The following is a 20,794-nucleotide window of genomic DNA, read 5'->3' on the forward strand; positions in this document are numbered from 1 at the left end:
GGTTCAGTGCAGAAAAAGGGAAAAAAGGATAACTAATGTCCCTAACCATGGGCGCTGCTGTGTTAAGAATGCCCCACTTTGCAGCTCTCTGTTTCCCAGAAAGCTGAAAGAATAAAACAAAAAAATGTAGACCTGAATAATAGAGAAAATAATTAATAAAAGCAGCCTTCATGACATCAGGAACTCAAAGTGAATTGTCTAAGAAATGGAGGAGGCTCTAAATCCTGTTGATAACAGCTAAAACACGAGGATAGTGATTTTTTGAAAAGTGAAGCAAGGCTTGAAAGTTACCCTAAGTAAAGTCTGGGGACAATTGACATCATTATGCTACACTTGTTTTATTGTACAATCTATATATCTTCCATCTCCCTACCTAGTTCAGTTCAGCTCAATTCAGTAGCTCAGTCATGTCCAACTATTTGCAACCTCATTGGACTGCAGCACACCAGGCTTCCCTATCCATCACCAATTCCCAGAGCTTACTCAAACTCATATCCATTGAGTCAGTGATGCCATCCAACCATCTCATTCTCTGTCTTCCCCTTCTCCTCCTGCCTTCAATCTTTCCCAGCATTAGAGACTTTTATTTATTTATTTTAATTGGAGGCTAATTACAATATTGTAGTGGGTTTTGCCATACATTGACATGAATCAGCCATGGGTGTACCTGTGTTCCCCATCCTGAACTCCCCTCCCTCTTCCCTCCCCATCCCATCCGTCAGGGTCATCCCAGTGCACCAGCCCTGAGCACCCTGTCTCATGCATCAGACCTGGACTGGTGATCTATTTCACATATGGTAATATACGTGTTTCAATGCTATTCTTTCAAATCATCCCACTCTCACCTTCTCCTACAGAGTCCAAAAGTCTGTTTTTTATATCTGTGTCTCTTTTGCTGTCTCACATATAAGGTCATCATTACCATCTTTCTAAATTCCATAGATATGTGTTAATATGCTGTACTGGTGTTTTTCTTTCTGACTTACTTCACTCTGTATACTAGGCTCCAGGTCAGGTGGTCTGGTATTCCCATCTCTTGAAGAATTTTCCACAGTTTGTTGTGGTCCATACAGTCAAAGGCTTTGGCATAGTAAATAAAACAGAAGTAGACATTTTTCTGGAACTCTCTTGCTTTTTCAATGATCCAACGGATGTTTGCAATTTGATGTCTGCTTCTTCTGCCTTTTCCAAATCAAGCTTGAACATCTGGAAGTTCACAGTTCATGTACTGTTGAAGCCTGGCTTGGAGAATTTTTAGCATTATTTTGCTAGAGTGTGAGATGAGTGCAATTGTGCAGTAGTTTGAACATTCTCTGGCATTGCCTTTCTTTGGGATTGGAATGAAAACTGACCTTTTCCAGCAGGCAAATTGAGTGCAGCACTTTCACAGCATCATCTTTTAGGATTTGAAATAGCTCAACTGGAATTCCATCACCTCCACTAGCTTTGTTTGTGGTGATGCTTCCTAAGGCCCACTTGACTTCACATTCCAGAATGTCTGGCTCTAGGTGAGTGATCACACCATCGTGGTTATCTGGGTCATGAAGATCTTTTTTGCATAGTTCTTCTGTGTATTCTTGCCACCTCTTCTTAATATCATCTGCTTCTGTTAGGTCCATACCATAACTAGGTATCAGCTCCTTAAGAGCAGGGAAATGATTACATGCATTTTTCTGTCTTATGATGCCAACACATTAGAGAAAACCACGCAGGCAGTCTCTCCATTCCCACCCTCCTCATCCTGTTACTGTGCTTATAGCTTGCAGCACATTCTAGGGAATGAAATTCATTAAACAGCAGTTACACATGAGAGGAATTTAGGTGACTTTTACCATTCCAGATATCAAATGTTACCCCTAAAACTGCAGTGCTACCTCTGAAACTGAAGTTACTGACTCAATGGCCCTGACAAGATAGATTACATTTATTGTAAAATTTGTTTATTTTCAGAAGTCCACGTTATTCCATTTTTGCCATAATCTCTATATTACATTTACTAAGATTACTAAACTAATATTAACTTTTGCAGTTTCTAGGAGCACAGTCATTAGGTATTTTCTGTGGAACATGCTGCCTCCCCCCAATAATCTTAGAAAATGCCTGCTAATGACTTGCTCTCCTTGTTAAATCACTCGAGTAACAAAGTAAGAAGCCAGCCTCAGACTCACAGGCTATAAATCTCAATTCTGTGTGACTGCAGAGAAGTTATTTAACTCCTTTAAGCCTGTGCCCTTATCTGAAGAAAACCTGTATGAACATGGTTAACTCAGAGCATCTAGGCAAAGATGAAATGACATATCAAGTGCCTAGCAGTGTCTGGTATACAGTTAGCACTGATGAGTGTTAGGCATTATTATTATCTTTCTTTCTGATCCCTTAGTGCTCGAGTTTTAGTTACCAGGTCCTTTGCCAGTATTATGAACCTTCCTGGATACCATCTAAAGTGTCATCCTAGAGTCTGTTGCTTCACAACAAGATAGTCGAGATTATCACTGGAGACGCTGCACTGCAATTTCCCACTAAGTGTCTTTAACATACAGTTTCTCTTTGCACAGAACTTTTATTCACCTCTCTCCATTCTGAAGTTGACCCCACCTATCTCAATCCACGATTTTTTTTTCTATGCTCATTATAGCTTGAAGGCAATTCCAACAGGTTTTAGTCTTTCTCTATCAGTATGATTTATTGTATATCTGCAGGGTCTGGGTTAAAATTGTCTAAATGTGATTAGCTATGAACAAAAGCAATACACGGTAAAGAATGACACAGCCACTGTCTTGTCCTTCAGGGTGTTAAGGGTGATCACATTTTCCTACTTTATTGGGGAAAAGCTCATTCTGCTGAAGGCATTAGGGCAAGGTGATGAAATGCTGCTGCATATAATTTGATATTAGGTATTACCTTCATAATACCTATGTCTTTCTGCCACAGAAGCTAAACCATTTGCAAGCATTAATGTGGCACAATTGAGTACAAACCATTTTCCTTTGTGTCTCCCTGGCGGTGGTGGAGTTAAAATGATAATAATAATGATAAAATATGTTTTGTTTGCAAGGCAAATGATTAGCAATAAAGATGAATAATAACTTTTTATTAAAAATTAGAGTAAATAGCAGATGGCTGAACCCTTGGATACCCTGACAGAAAAAAATCCTTGGTGTTCTAGCTTGAGCACTTTGGGAAATATGCATGGTACTTACTTTCTGATGAGTAACAGCATGTAGCATTGTTAAGCCTGATTAAGCAAATTTAATTAGCATTAGTCAATGCATTTTTGTAAGTGGATAAAATATATTCCAGTTTAGGCATGATTGTTAATCTTTAATTTATGAGATAAAAGTTAAAATGCAACCATAAAATATTAAAATTGCAATAAACTGCATTTAAAGGAACTTATGTTGTTAGATTTTTTCAATTATTTTTTAATTCTACAATTCAAAGGGAATTGCCCTAGTGTTTCCCTGTTTCTTCAGTTTTGTTATTATATATCAGGTAGCAGAGGTAAAAATGGTAACATGAGCCCTATGTTCCCAACTGAGGATATCTAAATTGTAAATGACTTAGGACCACATTACTCTAAAATCAGGTTTTATAATATTCTTCAAAACCTGGGGGGTTTTTTGTATGTGTTAGTTGTTCAGTCATGTCCATACTCTTTGCGACCCCATGGACAACAGTAGCCCACCAGGCTTCTCTGTTCCTGGAATTCTCCAGGCAAGAATACTTAAGTGGGTTGCCATTCCCTTCACCAGGGAATCTTCCTGATCAGGGAGCAAACCCAGGTCTCCTGCATTACAGGCAGATTTCTTATCAACTTAAACATCAGGGAAACCCTTGTGTTGTATAGGACTTACTTATTTGTTTAGTATTTACTTATTCATATAGGACTTACTTATTTGTATAGGACTTATTTAGTATTTACTTATTTTATACAGGACTTATTTATTTAGGGTTCTTGAGAAGTAAGACAGGAGAAAGTAAGTAAGTGAGGCAGGAGGAAAATTAAATAAACTTATCTTAGAAAATAAAATTATCATAGAAAAATAATTAATTTAAAAATTCAGAAATCATTCAAACAAGATATTCTCAAGATTGGAGGAAATAATATCCCAAACTAACTTGAGACTTTTCAAGCCTAAATTAATCCTTTTAACACTAATCACCAATAATTAAGTAGATGCTGGTAGAGGGCAGGACCTTCTGCTTCACACAATTATCTTTCCTGAAAAATACTACATCCTGATCAAGCACAAGATTTTATGCAGTTTTCTAGAATTTATATGTCACAGCCAATCATACTAGATGAAAGATTTGTGAAAAAATTATTTTAAAAATTTGTTTAAAATTATTTTCTCTCCAACTTTTCTTTCCTTAGATTCCTTTTCTTTCTCTCTCTCTTCCAGATCAACTGCTTTAAAGTTTAAAAAAGCTGGTCAGAAGAAAGTACGTGTGTATGTGTGTTGGTGAGTGTAGTAGGAGGCAGGTAGAAGGAGCATTTGAGTTTAGCCACTTTATAGAAAAATGGGAGTATCAGTTCAGTTCAGTTCAGTCACTCAGTTGTGTCCGACTCTTTGTGACCCTATGAATTGCAGTACGCCAGGCCTCCCTGTCCATCACCAACCCCCAGAGTTCACTCAAACTCATGTCCATTGAGTTGATGATGCCATCCAGCTATCTCATCCTCTGTCGTCCCCTTCCCTCCCAGTATCAGAGTCTTTTCCAATGAGTCAACTCTTCGCATGAGGTGGCCAAAGTACTGGAGTTTCAGCTTTAGCATCATTCCTGCCAAAGAACACCCAGGACTGATCTTTAGAATGGACTGGTTGGATCTCCTTGCAGTCCAAGAGACTCTCAAGAGTCTTCTCCAACACCACAGTTCAAAAGCATCAATTCTTCAGGGCTCAGCTTTATTCACAGTCCAACTCTCACATCCATACATGACTACTGGAAAAACCATAGCCTTGAATAGACGGACCTTTGTTGGTAAAGTAATGTCTCTGCCTTTGAATATGCTATCTAGGTTGGTCAGAACTTTCCTTCCAAGGAGTAAGCGTCTTCTAATTTCATGGCTGCAATCACCATCTGCAGTGACTTTGGAGCCCCAAAAAATAAAGTCTGACACTGTTTCCACTGTTTCCCCATCTATTTCCCATGAAGTGATGGGACCAGATGCCATGATCTTAGTTTTCTGAATGTTGAGCTTTAAGCCAACTTTTTCACTCTCCTCTTTCACTTTCATCAAGAGGCTTTTGAGTTCCTCTTCACTTTCTGCCATAAGGGTGGTGTCACTGGCATATCTGAGGTTATTGATATTTCTCCCAGCAATCTTGATTCCAGCTTGTGCTTCATCCAGCCCAGCGTTTCTCATGATGTTCTCTGCATAGTAGTTAAACAAGCAGGGTGACAATATACAGCCTCGACGTACTCCTTTTCCTATTTGGAACCAGTCTGTTGTTCCATGTCCAGTTCTAGGCCATCATTAATCCTATCCAAAAATATTTTATCAAATCCCAACAGGAGCTCTAAAAATGGTAGCCACATACCTTAATCCCAAGAACATGTCTGGCCACATAGGGAGACTCCTCCTCAACTGCAATAGGAGCACTGAGACTACAGACCTCAGAAGTATGTAGTCTTTGACCAAGGATATGGGGGCAGGGGGCAGGGGAGTGTGCGGGGACAGAGGCGTGAGGAAAGGAAAAAGCTTTCACTTGAGGAAGTGTTTAAAAGGTCAGAATGAGAGAGGTATCCTCATTCAGAATACTCATTTCATGTATTCATTCAATCAATGTGCCAAGCACTGTGCTAACTACTGGGCTTACAACACTGAGAAAAACTAACACAGTTATTATACTTCACTGAAGTATAAATTTTTTCTCTTTGTTTATTCTTGATGTTCTAAGTTTTTCCAGTTTATATATTTTTAGATCAAAATTTCCATTTCTTTATATTATATATTTCCTTGTTACGGATCTTTCAGTTCTAATTACTGTCTTAAGAATGTTTGCAGTTGCACTTTCAAAACTTCTATGATGGCTGCTTCAAAGTCTTTGTCAGGTAATTCCTATCTTGCCATTGGCATCTGTTAATCATCTTTTCCCATGAAAGTCAGTATTGTTTCCTTATTCTTTGTGTGCAGAATAATTTCTATTGAATTCTGGATATTTTGAGTATTTCCTTATGAGAACCTATATATTGTTTAAACCCTATGGAGAATATTGATATTTTTGTTTTAGCATGCACATGACTTGATTAGTTTCATCCCACAGGTTCCAATCCATCTTCAGTGGCCTATGGTTTCAAAGTTGGTCCAATTATCGATGCCTTTGCAGATAGGACACCCAATATTTCATGAAATGTACGTATACTCAAGTATTGTATTTTTATTTGATTTCATTTATATATATATATATATATATATATATATATATACAGTTTATCTGAAATTCAAATTCAACTGGAATCTTGTATTTTTCTTGCCAAACATGGCAGTCTTATATGCAGACTATTGGACTATTTGCAGACTATCCATTCAATAGTTTGACAGTCTTACTTGTAGATTATTGGAATTTGTCCTAAGTGTTAGCTATCCAGGGATGATCTATACCTTATTTCCCAAAGTAAAAATAACAACAACAACTGTATTTGAGAGATATATGTCTTTATCTTGATTCTCAAAGTCATTAGTATGCCAGTAAAGATCAGACTCCTGTAAGTATAAGTATAGAGAGACAGGAAAGTGAAAACCAACAGCTTAGGTCATGCCTTCATAGTCACAGCTTCACTAAAAAGGAGGATGCTGCTTTCCTGACATGCCACTGCCCTGCACAATGGCCTGGTCTTGAAGATTTGAGAATGGGGTAAATTGAAGTGAAAGTCACTCAGACATGTCCAATTCTTTGTGACCTCATGGACTATACAGCCCATGGAACTCTCCAGGTCACAATACTGGAGTTGATAGCCTTTCCCTTCTCCAGGGGATCTTCCCAACCCAGGGATTGAACCCAGGTCTCCCTCATTATAGCTGGATTCTTTACCAGCTGAGCCACAAGGGAAGCCCAATAACAGGATAAGGGAGGGGAAAAAACTGGGTGCTGTAGCCTGAATCTTTGTGTCCCTCCAGAATTTGTATGTTGAAATCTGACCCTTCAAGGTAGTGGTATTAGGAGATGGGGCCTTGGGGAGGTGATGTGGTCATCAGGGCAGAGCCCTCACGAATGGGATTCAGTTCAGTTCAGTTCAGTCACTCAGTCATATCAAACTCTTTTCGACCTCACAGACTGTAGCATGCCAGGCTTCTCTGTCCATCACCAACTCCCGGAGCTTACTCAAACTCATCTCCATTGAGTTGGTGATGTCATCCAACAATCTCATCTTTTAACATCCCTTCTCCTCTCACCTTCAATCTTTCCCAGCATCAGGGTCTTTTCAAATGAGTCAGTTCTTCACATCAGGTGGCCAAAGTATTGGAGTTTCAGCTTCAGCATCAGTCCTTTCAATGAATATTCAGGCCTGATTTTCTTTAGGATTGACTGGTTGGATCTCCTTGCTGTCCAAGGGAATCTCAAGAGTTTTCTCCAACATCACAGTTCAAAACTATCAATTCTTTGGTGCTCAGTTTTCTTTAAAGTCCAAATCTCAAATCCATGCATGACTACTGGAAAAACAACAGCTTTGACTAGATGGACTTTTGTTGCCAAAGTAATGTCTTTGTTTTTTAATACACTGTCTAGGTTGGTTATAATTTTTCTTCCAAGGAGCAAGTGTCTTTTAATTTCGTGGCTGCAGTCACCATCTCCAGTGATTCTGGAGGCCAAGAAAATAAAGCCTCTCACTGTTTCCATTGTTTCCCCACCTATTTGCCATGAAGTGATGAGACCAGATGCCATGATCTTACCTTTCTGAATGTTGAGTTTTAAGCCAACTTTTTCACTCTTCTCTTTCACTTTCATCAAGAGACTCTTTAATTCTTTTTCACTTTGTGCCATTAGGGTGGTATCATCTGCATATCTGAGGTTATTGACATTTCTCCCTGCAATCTTGAATTCAGCTTGTGTTTCATCCAGTCCAGCATTTTTCATGATGTACTCTGCATACAAGTTAAATAAGCAGGGTGACAATATACAGCCTTGACATACTCCTTTCCCAATTTGGAACCAATCTGTTGTTCCATGTCCAGTTCTAAGTGTTGCTTCTTGACCTGCATACAGATTTCTCAAGAGGCAGGTCAGGTGGTACGGTATTCCCATCTCTTTAAGAATTTTCCAGACTTTGTTGTGATCCACACAGTCAAAGGCTTTGGCATAGTTAATAAAACAGAAGTACGTGTCTTCCTGGAATCTAATTTTTTCAACGATCCAGCAGATGTTGGCAATTTGATGTCTGCTTCCTCTGCCTTTTATAAATCCAGCTTGAACATCTGGAAGTTCATGGTTCATGTACTGTTGAAGCCTGGCTTGGAGAATTTTGAGCATTACTTTGCTAGCGTGTGAGATGAGTGCAATTGTGTGGTAGCTGGAACATTCTTTGGCATTACCTTTCTTTGGAACTGGGATGAAAACTGACCTTTTCCAGTTCTGTGGCCACTTGTGACTTTTCCAAATTTGCTGGCATATTGAGCGCAGCACTTTCACAGCATCATCTTTTAGGATTTGAGATAGCTCAATTGGAATTCCATCACCTCCACTAGCTTTGTTCATACTGATGGTTCCTAAGGCCCACTTGACTTCACTTTCCAGGATGTCTGGTTCTAGGTGAGTGATCACACCATCATGGTTATCTGGGTCATGAAGATCTTTTTTGTATAGTTCTTCTGTGTATTCTTGCCACCTCTTCTTAATATCTTCTGCTTCGGTTAGGTCCATACAATTTCTGTCCTTTATTGAGCCCATCTTTGCATGAAATGTTCCCTTGGTATCTTTGATTTTCTTGAAGAGATATCTAGTCTTTCCCATCATTATTGTTTTCCTCTATTTCTTTGCATTGATCACTGAGGAAGGCTTTCTTATCTCTCCTTGCTATCCCTTGGAACTCTGCATTCAAATGGGTATATCTTTCCTTTTCTCCTTTACCTTTCGATTCTCTTCTTTTTCTCAGCTAGCTATTTGTAAGGCCACCTCAGACAACCATTTTGCCTTTTCAAATTTATTTTTCTTGGGGATGGTCCTGATCATCTTGGGGATGCCTCTTACACAATGTCATGAACCTCCATCCATAGTTCTTCAGGCAATCTGTCTATCAGATAATCCCTTGAATCTATTTGCACTTCCACTGTATAATCATAAGGGATTTGATTTAGGTCATACCTGAATGGTCTAGTGATTTTCCCTAACTTTCTTCAATTTAAGTCTGAATTTGGCAATAAGGAGTTCATGATCTGAGCCACAGTCAGATTCTGGTCTTGTTTTTGCTGATTGTATAGAGCTTCTCCATCTTTGGCTGCAAAGAATATAATCAATCTGATTTTGGTGTTGACCATCTGGTGATGTCCATGTGTAGAGTCTTCTCTTGTGTTATTGGAAAAGAGTGTTTGCTATGGCCAGTGTGTTCTCTTGGAAAAACTTTATTAGCTTTTGCCCTGCTTCATTATGTACTCCAAGGCCAAATTTGCCTGTTACTCCAGGTGTTTCTTGACTTCCTACTTTTGCATTCCAGTCCCCTATAATGAAAAGAACATCTTTTTTGGGGTGTTTTTGGGTGTTAGTTCTAGAAGGTCTGGTAGGTCTTCACAGAACCGTTCAACTTCAGCTTCTTCAGAATTATCTGTCAGGACATAAACTTGGATTACTGTGATATTGAATGTTTTGCCTTGGAAATGAACAGAGATCATTCTGTCATTTTTGAGACTGCATCCAAGTACTGCATTTCAGACTCTTTTGTTGACTATAATGGCTACTCCATTTCTTCTAAAGGATTCTTGCCCACAGTAGTAGATACAATGGTCATGTGAGTTAACTTCACCCATTTCAGTCCATTTTAGTTCACTGATTCCTAAAATGTCCATGTTCACTCTTGCCATCTCTTGTTTTACCAGTTCCAATTTACCTTGATTCATGGACCTAACATTCCAGGTTCCTGTGCAATATTGCTGTTATACCATCAGACTTTACTTCCATCACCAGTCACATCCACAATTGGGTGTTGTTTTTGCTTTGGCTCCATCTCTTCATTCTTCCTAGAGTTATTTCTCCACTGATCTCCAGTAGCATATTGGGTACCTACTGACCTGGGGAGTTCACCTTTCAGTGTCCTATCTTTTTGCCTTTTCATACTTCATGGGGTTCTCAAGGTAAGAATACTGAAGTGGTTTGCCATTCCCTTCTCCAATGGACCATGTTTTGTCAGAGCTCTCCACCATGACCCGTCCATCTTAGATGACCCTACATGGCATGCCTTATTGTGTCACTGAGTCAGACAAAGCTGTGGTCCATGTGATCAGATTAGTTAGTTTTCTGTGATTGTGATTTTCATTCTGTCTGCCCTCTGGTTGAGAAGAATAAGAGGCTTATCCTTCAAGAAGCTTCCTGATGGGAGATACTGACTGAAGGGGAAACTGGGTCTTGTTCTGACTTTGAGGAGATATCCCTTGTCCAAGGATAGAGAAGCCCCAGCAAGATGGTTGGCATTGGAGTTGTGGCTGTGTGGTGTTGGAATGACTTTGAGGAGATACCCCTACATCCAAGGGCAAAAGAAAAGCCCCCGCAAGGTAGTAGGAGGGGCAAAATCATGTTTAGAATGAAACCCCATAGCCAGCAGAGATGCTCAGAGGGCTCAAACAAACCTTGGGCACCCCAGGGCCCAGAGACCCCAAAGAGACTGAGACAGAAGTTGTTTGAGTGTCTCCTGTGGGGTATGGGTCTGTAGTGGACTGCTACAGGGGCAGAGGTTCTGGGTGCAGTAGACTTGGGAATGGCATAAGCCCTCTTGAAGGAGGTTGCATTAATCCCACCACAGAGCCACCAGAACTTACACAGGACTGGGAAAAAAGACTCTTGGGGGGTACAAACAAAACCTTGTATGCACCAGGACCCAGGATAAAGAAGCAGTGACCCCACAAGAGACTGACCTAGACTTGCCTGTGAGTGTTCAGGAGTCTCTGGCAGAGGTGTGGATAAGCAGTGGCCTGCTACAGGGTTGGGGGCACTGAGTGCAGCAGTGCATGCATGGGATCTTTTGAAGGAGGTGGACATTATCTTCATTACCTCCTCCATACTTTGGTCTCAGGTCAAATAACACAGAGGGAATACAACTCTGGCCATCAATAGAAAATTGGATTAAAGATTTACTGAATGGGATTAATACCCTTAAAAAAAGACCCCAGAGGAATTCCCTACCCCTTCTACCATGTAAGGATAGAGAAGTCAGCAGTTTGCAGCCTTAAGGAGGGCTTTCATCATTCCAAATCTACTGATACCTTGATCTTGGACTTCTCAGCCCCCAGAGCAGTGAAAAATCAATTTTTGTGGTGTATACGCTACCTGTGTGCACGTCCTTGGTCATTCAGTCACGTCTGACTCTTTGTGACCTCATGAACTGTAGCCCGCCAGGTTCTTCTATCCATTGGATTCTCCAGGCAAAATACTGAAGTGGGTTGCATTTCCTACTCCAGGAGATTGAAGCTACGTCTCTTGTGTCTCCCACACTGGCGGGTGAATTCTTTTCCACTGCATCACTAGTCTAATGCTATTTTTGTTACAGCAGCCCAAAAGGACTGAGACACTGGGGTATTTTCCCCACTATTTTTGAGATTTAAAATTTCCCTGTTTTACTCCTCAAGCCAGATTTACATGTCAATATTTACTTTTTAGATTTCCTTTCAGGAAAGCTGCCTATAATTTCTCAAGTTTTCATAGTTGCAGTGGAGAGGAAGATTGACATGTATTTATTCCATCTTACCCAGAACCTACAACATCAAATCTTGGAAGACTGCAACGAGTTAAACACATATATTACAATCCCTAGGGAAATCAACAACAAATAATGACAACATATATACTGATAGCAACAAATTCCAAAGAGAAACTAAAATATATAAAATATTTTTAAATATGAAGAAATGCAAGAAAGGAAAAATAGAGGAACCAAAAAGACTTGAGACAAATAGTAAGAAAGCAGACCTAAATACAATCATATCAACGGTTACATTAAAGAAAAATAGGTTTCTATATACGTTATTTTGGAAGGACTAGAAATTAGCAAAGTACATTCTGTTAGCAGCTCCTTAAATTTAATATGGAATAAAGCTGAGAGGATGGGAGTCAAGAAAAGGCAAGAGAAGCTGAGGAAGGGTATACTTGGAAGAAGTCTGGGAAAAGAGAATGCCTAGGCTGGACCTGGTCATTCTTGGGAAAAATGGAATACTGATGATGTTAACTACTTCTGGATCTCTAAGTTTTACTTTCTCCTTCTCAAGCAGCACTTGGGCAATAGATCCTCATTTATAAGACTCTTCTGAGGTATTTAAAAATCACTGAGACTAGGCAAAACTTTTGGCAACTTGCCCATAGTTTGAGTCAAATACTTACACACTATCAGCTACTATGCTACAGTAGATGATAGATGGAGGATGGATGGATGGACAGAGAGATAGATACTTTTCTCATACTCATCAAAATCTTCACAGGATATATTATAGTCCTTTTTATAGTTTAAGAAGCACATGATTTAAAAGTGTATAGAATTTACCCTAGCAGTGGGGCTCATATTTTGAATCCAGGATTGTCTTTAAATTAAATCCATGCTCTTTCCACTCTACAATGTTTTTATTCTTGTCAACAGATCTTAGCATCTACAACAGATAAAGTGAAGACATTTTATTGGGACCATTATTGGGAGCCTTGTGTAGGACTGAAGCAAGACCAGTTTAGACTATAACAACCAGATGTATGAAGACTAAAAATCGTTTTGACTTACTTTCAGTGTTGTATCATATTTCCAGCTCCCCAAAGAAAGGAGAAAGTACTTGATGGATGACTAAATATATAAACAAGTGAAGCGAATGTCAGCATTTCATGAACAACTGATCACTGAGTACCTGTCAACAAGCACAAGCCCATTTATTTGGCCTACATACATTATTATGTAATTGAAGGGATCATTCAAAAAGAGGCATTAGTAGTACTACAAGAACAATACTTGACATTTCTAACAAGTGTTGATAATTAAAAGGCAAAGACCAATTTAAATAATTTTCCTGTGGTCATGTATATGATGTGAGAGTTGGACTGTGAAGAAGGCTGAGTGCCAAAGAATTGATGCTTCTGAACTGTGGTGTTGGAAAAGACTCTTGAGAGTCCCTTGGACTGCAAGGAGATCCAACCAGTCCATTCTGAAGGAGATCAGCCCTGGGATTTCTTTGGAAGGAATGATGCTGAAGCTGAAACTCCAATACTTTGGCCACCTCATGCGAAGAGTTGACTCATTGGAAAAGACTGTGATCCTGGGAGGAATTGGGGGCAGGAGGAGAAGGGGACGAAAGAGGATGAGATGGCTGGATGGCATCACTGACTCGATGGATGTGAGTCTGAGTGAACTCCGGGAGTTGGTGATGGACAGGGAGGCCTGGTGTGCTGCGATTCGTGGGGTCGCAAAGAGTTGGACACGACTGAGTGACTGATCTGATCTGATCTGATATTAAAATCAAAATCAAATTAAAATTCTAAAGATGAAGAGCATCTGGAAATTAACTCTTCCAGGACTTTAACAAGTAGAATTCTAAATATACTCAAATTTTTTTTTTTTACTCTTTTAATAAGAATTCTGCATTCCATTTTTTAAGATATAGAAAAGTATTTTTAACTCAATCAAACTGAGAATCATTTTCTATATGTACTGAACATGTAATAGAGATATTCTCCATTCCGTTTATTTTGGGGGGATGAAGCTTAAAAATATACATTCATTTAAATTAATAAGTAGGAATAATCTGACTTGTGTTCCTACATTATACATAAATGCCAGGGAAGCCTGCACTTTAGGGTTAGCATTAATGCATTTCTGGCATTCCTGTACTTATGTGCTATGGTAATTTAGATTGAGGTTAAGCCAGATCATATTTACAGTAATAAAACTCTCTTCATATTGAAGAGAGTCATCTTTAGCTTCTGAGGCAGTTATTCAGTACCACCCCATGTGTTTGCCAACAAGATATTGTTAAAAAATAACTCAGTAACAGCAGGCAGTATAACTTCACTCTGAAGAACCGCTGGCACACAAGTGAACATGGCTTCTAATGAAGGAATCTCGAGGCTCAGCTTCTGAGCACACAAGAAACAGTCAATCTGCTTGCTTTTTAAGATTCTTAAGAAGGAGGAAAAAAGTACTAGTATTCTGTAAAGTATTTACCATGCACCACGATCCATGAAATAATCTCATTTAAACCTTACAACTAAGCCCCTTTTTTAGCAGATAAGGAAACTGAGAACCCAAGCTGTTCAGAAAACATAATAATAGATTTTCACCCATGTTTAACAAAAGAAAACCAAAGGTTTCTGACTGTACTGTATTATACTTCTATCTGCCTATGAGACTCCTAACATGGCCAACAAAAAAACCTATTCCACCCACAAATAAAACCCATCGTATCATGGTTCTGCAGAGAAACAAGATTAATAGTATGGATAGATAAATAGATGAAGAGATTTTTAAATAGGTGTGTTGCATGCTCAGTCACTAAGTTATACCTGACTCTTTAGGAACCCATGGACAGTAGCCTGCCAGGCTCCTCTGTCCATGAGATTTCTCAGGCAAGAATACTGTAGTGGGTTGCCATTTCCTTCTCTATGGAATCTTCCCGACCCAGGGATCCAACCTGTCTCTTGCATTAGCAGGTGGACATGGAATGGAAAGAGATTTTTTAAGAACTGGTTTATGCAGTTATGGAAGCTAAAAAGTTCCAAGATCTCTAGTCAGCAAGCTGAAGAAACAATGGTGTGATTCCAGTTCTAAAGCCAGCAGGCTTGAGACTTAAAAAAAAGAGACTATGTTTCAGTTCAAGTTTGAAGGCAGGAAATAACTGATGTCTCAGCTCAAAGGCAGTGGGCATAAAGAATTTCCTCTTCAGTCTTTTTGTTCTACTTAGGCCTTCAGCTGATTGAATGAGGCCCACCTACTTTAGAAAGAGCAGTTTACTTTACTTAGCTTACTAATTCAAATGTTAATCACACCCAGGAACTCCCTCACAAACATACACAGAATAATGTTTGACCAAACATCTGACCACTCTGTGGCCCAGTCAAGTTGACACATAAAATTAACCATTATACACGTTAGATGTATGGAATCATTAGCATATCATCAATCCTTTTCAGCCACTGTCCCACACTGCTGATTTTACTAACAACATTAACAAATGTGTAGAAGTATTGTGAGTTATATTGCAACACGTTTCAACACTAACATAGCGAATGCCTTAAATGAGATAATTACTATAACCTTCAGTAGTGCCTACCAGCAGTAGTCAATTTGGCATTTAAAGACTTTAAAATCTATTCTATAGGAATACCCAAGGCATAGGTACAGTGTCTATGTGCATTGCACCTTTGTTTATAATATTGAAAGTTTAAAGCAAAGTAAATATCCAACAATAACAAAAGAGCTAAATAAATTATAGTGCAACTATAGGATATCCTATCATATCATAGGATACTATTTAGTCATTAAAAATAATTCAGTGTTTTTATTGGAACATAAAATATTTATGATGAATTATATGATCTTACTTTTGTGAATACATATATACACACACATATATGTGTGTGTGTGTGTGTGTATACATACATACATACATACATACATACATACATATAAGGGTTTCCCAGATGGTGCTTAGAGGTAAAGAACCTACTTCCCAATGCAGGAGACTTAAGAGATGCAGGTTCAATCCCTGGATTAGGAAGATCCCCTGGAGGAGGACATGGCAACCCACTCCAGTATTCTTACCTGGAGAATCCCAGGGACAGAGGAGCCTGGAGGGCTGAAGGGCACAAAGAGTTGGACATGACTGAAGTGACTTAGCACACATGCATATACGTATACGGGGCTTCCCAGGTGGCACTAGTGGTAAAGAACCACCCACCAATGCAGGAGATGTAAGAGATACAGGTTTGATCCCTGGGTCGGGAATATCCCCTGGTGAAGGAAACGGCAACCCACTCCAGCATTCCTACCTGAAGAATCCCATGGAGAGAGGAGCCTGGCAGGCTATGGTCCACAGAAAGGCAAAGAGTTGGACATGACTGAAGCGGCTTAGCAGGCATGCACATATCTGAAGTTTACAAAGTACAGTGGTTTTCCTTGATGAGTAAGAAGATACATGCTGTTGTTGTGAGAATGAACAATTCCTTTCACATGGCTAGAAACTGAGGGTGGCCTCTAGGAAATGAGAATGACCCATGGCTGAGAGCCAGCAAGAAAATGGGGACATCATTCCTACAACCACAAGGAAGGATACTCAGCCAAGAACCTGAATGATTTGAGAAAACTCCCAATGAAAATGTAATCAACTGACACCTTGATTTCTGCCTTGTACAACCCTGAGCAGAAGACCCAGCCATTCTGTGTCTGGACTCCTGACCTATAGATCTGTGAAGTAATAGATCTTTCTGTAGCCACTGTATGTAATAATGTGTTATGCAGCAACAGAAAACTAATATAATCATTTTAGCATATTATAGAAATGCTGTACATGTTCAATTAAAATAATAATAATATTGAATATAATAAACAGAGGAAAAGATTAGATTTTCAAAATAATCACTTGATTTTCTATGTTGAATAATGTTATTAAATTTTTTTATAACTTAATATGGTGACAGATGAAAGCTAAAGTTATCTTTTTGTCATTTTGCAATGTATACAAATGTAAAATACTTACTGTATACCTGAAACTAATATAATGTTATATGTTAATTATACTCCAATAAAAAAAAAATCTTCCTGGTCAGAGCTTTAATTTAAATATCAAACAAAAATAAAATTATCAAAGCTGCACAGGTTTGAAATCACCTGCATTTTCAGTTTTTAAAATGTATACAAATATCTTCAATTAAGTGGTATGCAGATTTTAATTATGGATAGGTAAATTGTGATGGAACAAATTAAAAACTTTCAATATTTCAAAAGCTTCACTTTTAATTCAAGCAATTGGAAATCTTCAGTGGTATCTCAATACATCAAAAGAAATCGTAGACTACAGTCTGACAATATTTTCCACAATTGCATTCTGCTTTTTTTTTTCTACTACTGTTCTCTTCCCATTTTATGTGTCTCTGGACTCCCTCAGACTGCCTCTTAGGTGAAAGACTTACTAGCTAAGCAAGACCCAGTTCAATTCATCTAAGAACCCCTCTCTCCCTCTCCACATTTCAAAAAAACTATTTTACTATGATAGTATACTGTCATCTGTTTTGTTTTACATTTAAATGTGCATGCAATGTCACTGTCACAAGACTGTATATTCCAAGCTGTGAGGGACTGTCCTCTTCCTGGTCTGTAATGCTTAGGACAGTGCTAAACATTTTACTTATGGTCAAAAAAGTGAGTACTGAGTTTTTAAAAACTTCCGATCTTGCCAATGCACAAGAACAAGATATGAACACAATGTACATAATTTTAATTTAAGAAAGTCTGAATCCAAATAAAGACCTAATGAGAACTAGAAAAATTCAGGTTTTTGAAAATGAGGAGAATGATTTTGCTCAGAGATTGAACAGATCATAACAACTGGCAAATGAAATTGGGAGCACAATAAAAGAGATTCGGAATGAGAGGAAGGTCATATTTAAGAACTAGAAACAAAGCACTGCATGTATAATATTCATTACACCTCTACAGTTTCTGCTGTAGCATTTTACATTATTCAAATCTTTTTATCAACTGCTTATGACAATATTTGCCTCCTTTATGAATTCATTTTCAGTACAGTCTGGTACTGTGGTTGACTTTGAAAGATATTCTAATTTAAGTTTATCAGAATTGGACAGAGGACCATACTGACTGAATAGGAAGTTTTATGCATATGAAATTCAGAATGCCTCAAACATAACTAAAATCACTGCAAGCCCAAGGGAAATATAAAACATTATGTACTAGAAACTAGTTTACTATCATGCAATTATTTTACACTCTCTGAAAATAATATTGATGTACTTCTGTAAAATACAAATAATATAAAAGTCTGGTTGAGACATCCATTTATTCAGTTGAATGTTTATAGAGTACACAGTATATGTAAGATTTATTATCATATTCTATAAAGGATACAAATATAAGAATATAACTATAAAGAGGAAGAGAAGTAGAAGAAAATGGGAATTTAATTAAACCAATTCAGTATTCTATCTATACCAAGCCCTGCCTTGTAATAATGATGATAATAATAGCTAACATTTGCTGAGTGTTTACTATATCTAGTTATAATTCTGTGTGTCTATGTGGATTGCATCATTTAATATTTAGAACAAATCTATGAGCTTAATGGTATTAACTTTCCCATTTTTTAGATGAGGAAATTGCAGTAGAGGAATTAAGTAACTTTCTAAATGTTGCAAAGCTAGGAATTTTAAAGGTGAAATTTGAATTTAACAGCAGACACTTTGAACCTAACCTATATACCATATACTTCCTGCTAGGTTTTATTACCTCCATTTTGCAGTGCAAGAACCTGAGGTTCAGAGAGATTAAGTGGGTTTCCCAGAAACAGATTCCTTGTCAGTGACAGGGTTAGCATTCGGTATCGAATCTGGTTCCAACTCCTTTGCCAACTCCTCTACCTCACCTCCAAACTACAAGAGAGAAAATATTAATGAAAGGTATTCAAACTATAGTTCATTCAATCTATTATTTAAAATCAACTGTATCTTCTCCTGGTCATGTGACATTAGTTTATGCAAATTACTTAATCTCTGTCTGCTTTAGTTTCCTTAATTGTAAAATGAAGATAAAATAATTGTTTGGAGGATTAGATATTATAAAACAATTGAACAGGAACTAGGACAAGCTTATTAGTATTGCTATTACCATATTACTATTATTGTTGTTGTTTATCAATCATTTTATTTAAGCGAGATAAGGAATATCTATGACCTTCCCGTGTTGCTCAGTGAGTAAAGAATCTGCCTGCAATGCAGGAAATGCAGAAGAAACAGGTTAGATTCCTGGGTCAGAAAGGTCCCTTGGAGAAGGAAATGGCAACCCACTCCAGTATTCTTGCCTGGAGAATCCCATGGAAAGAGGAGCCTGACGGGTTACAGTCCAATGGGGTGGCAAAGAGTCAGATACGAATGAAGTGACTTAGCACACATTAACGGGTTAAGTGCTGATCTTTTCCACATTATCTCACCCTACAATCTCATCAGGTGGACAATGTTGTCATCACTTTTCAGATGATGAAATAAAAATGATGAAATAGAAAAATAAAGGAAGTGACTCAGGATCATATAGCCAATGAGCGGTAGGACCAGATCTCAAACCTGGGTTTGATCAAACCTGATTCCAAAGACCACATGGTATTGTGAGATCAGTGTCAAAAAAAGGTGCAATCAAAGTTCTGAAAATGTTTATTAATAGAAAATATGGAAAACTTCTTGCCTACATGATCAAGAAGGTTTTGCCTAGGTGGGTTAACATTTGAGCTAATCGCTGAAGGTAAGTAGAGTTCAATAATTTAGAAGAACATCTTTTGAAGGACAAAATGAGCTTACCTGGAACAACCTGAATAGAGTCTGAAATAAATTTAATCTATCTGACATTTTAAAGAAGCAGCAGAAGATAGAGCTGGAAAGGTGAGTTAATGTACACTTTATGAGTGTGAGGCCCATGCTTCTGGAACTGTGCTGGTTAATACAGCAGCCATGAGATACATGTAACTCCCAAAATGTTGCTACCGAGACTAAGGAACTGGAGTTCAAATTATATTCAATTTCAATTAATTAAAATTTAAATCTAAAAACTGATACCCAGCTTACTTACTGAAAATTTGCAAGAATGTTTGGAACAACCTAAATATGCGTCTGCTTTTTCAACTGTACACCTTAGGAATTCTAATTACTGATTAAGGATTTTCAATGAAAATTTGTCATCTGAATTAAGATGTGATGCAAGTATAAAATATACCTTGGATACTTGAGATTTCTTAGAAATGAACATAAAGTATCTTGTTAGTAATATTCAGTATCCATTATATTTTGATATTTTATATATTTTGTGTATGGTCTTCCCTGCTGGCTCAGAGGTAAAGAATCCCCCTGCCAAGTAGAAGATTCGATCCCTGGGTCGGGAAGATCCCCTGGAGAAGAAAATATCCACCCACTCTAGTATTTTTGCTTGGGAGATCTCTGGATGAAGGAGCCTGATGGGTTACAGTCCATGGGCTCACAAAGAGTCAGACATGACTTAGTGACTGAACAGCAACAACATATTTTTGAATATATTGAATTAAATAAAATGTATTATTTACATTAAAATTACCTAATTCTTTTTAGCTTTTTAATATGACTACTAAAAATTTTTAAATTATATATGTGACTCATTATATATCTATTAGAGATTCTTGACACATAGTAGGTACTCAATAAAATATTTGCTCACTAACTGCAGTTAAGAACCAGACTGTAACCTCAAAAGCAGACTGAGGATTTTGTATTTTCCTTAATAGACAAGAGTCACTGAAATCTCTAAGTAGGGGAAGTGATATGCTTTTTCAGAGTACTATTTTAGGAGGCTCCATCTGGAAGAGTAACTAAAACAGAGGAGGAACTGAAGTTAGGTTAGACGTATACTGCAGTATTAAAGTAGG

At 38.1% G+C, this 20,794-nt stretch overlaps 1 long non-coding RNA gene across 1 annotated transcript in view; it reads right to left on the reverse strand.

The window, feature by feature from the left end:
- Positions 1 to 20,794, reverse strand: part of LOC132346265 (uncharacterized) — a 100,800-nt gene that overhangs the window by 24,327 nt on the left and 55,679 nt on the right. The window contains exon 2 of the long non-coding RNA XR_009496048.1: positions 18,640 to 18,782. This is a non-coding gene — a long non-coding RNA (uncharacterized lncRNA). The remainder of the gene's footprint in view (positions 1 to 18,639; positions 18,783 to 20,794) is intronic.

This window comes from Bos taurus, chromosome 1 (genome assembly GCF_002263795.3).
Source record: "Bos taurus isolate L1 Dominette 01449 registration number 42190680 breed Hereford chromosome 1, ARS-UCD2.0, whole genome shotgun sequence".
In the NCBI taxonomy this organism is placed as follows: Eukaryota; Metazoa; Chordata; class Mammalia; order Artiodactyla; family Bovidae; genus Bos; species Bos taurus.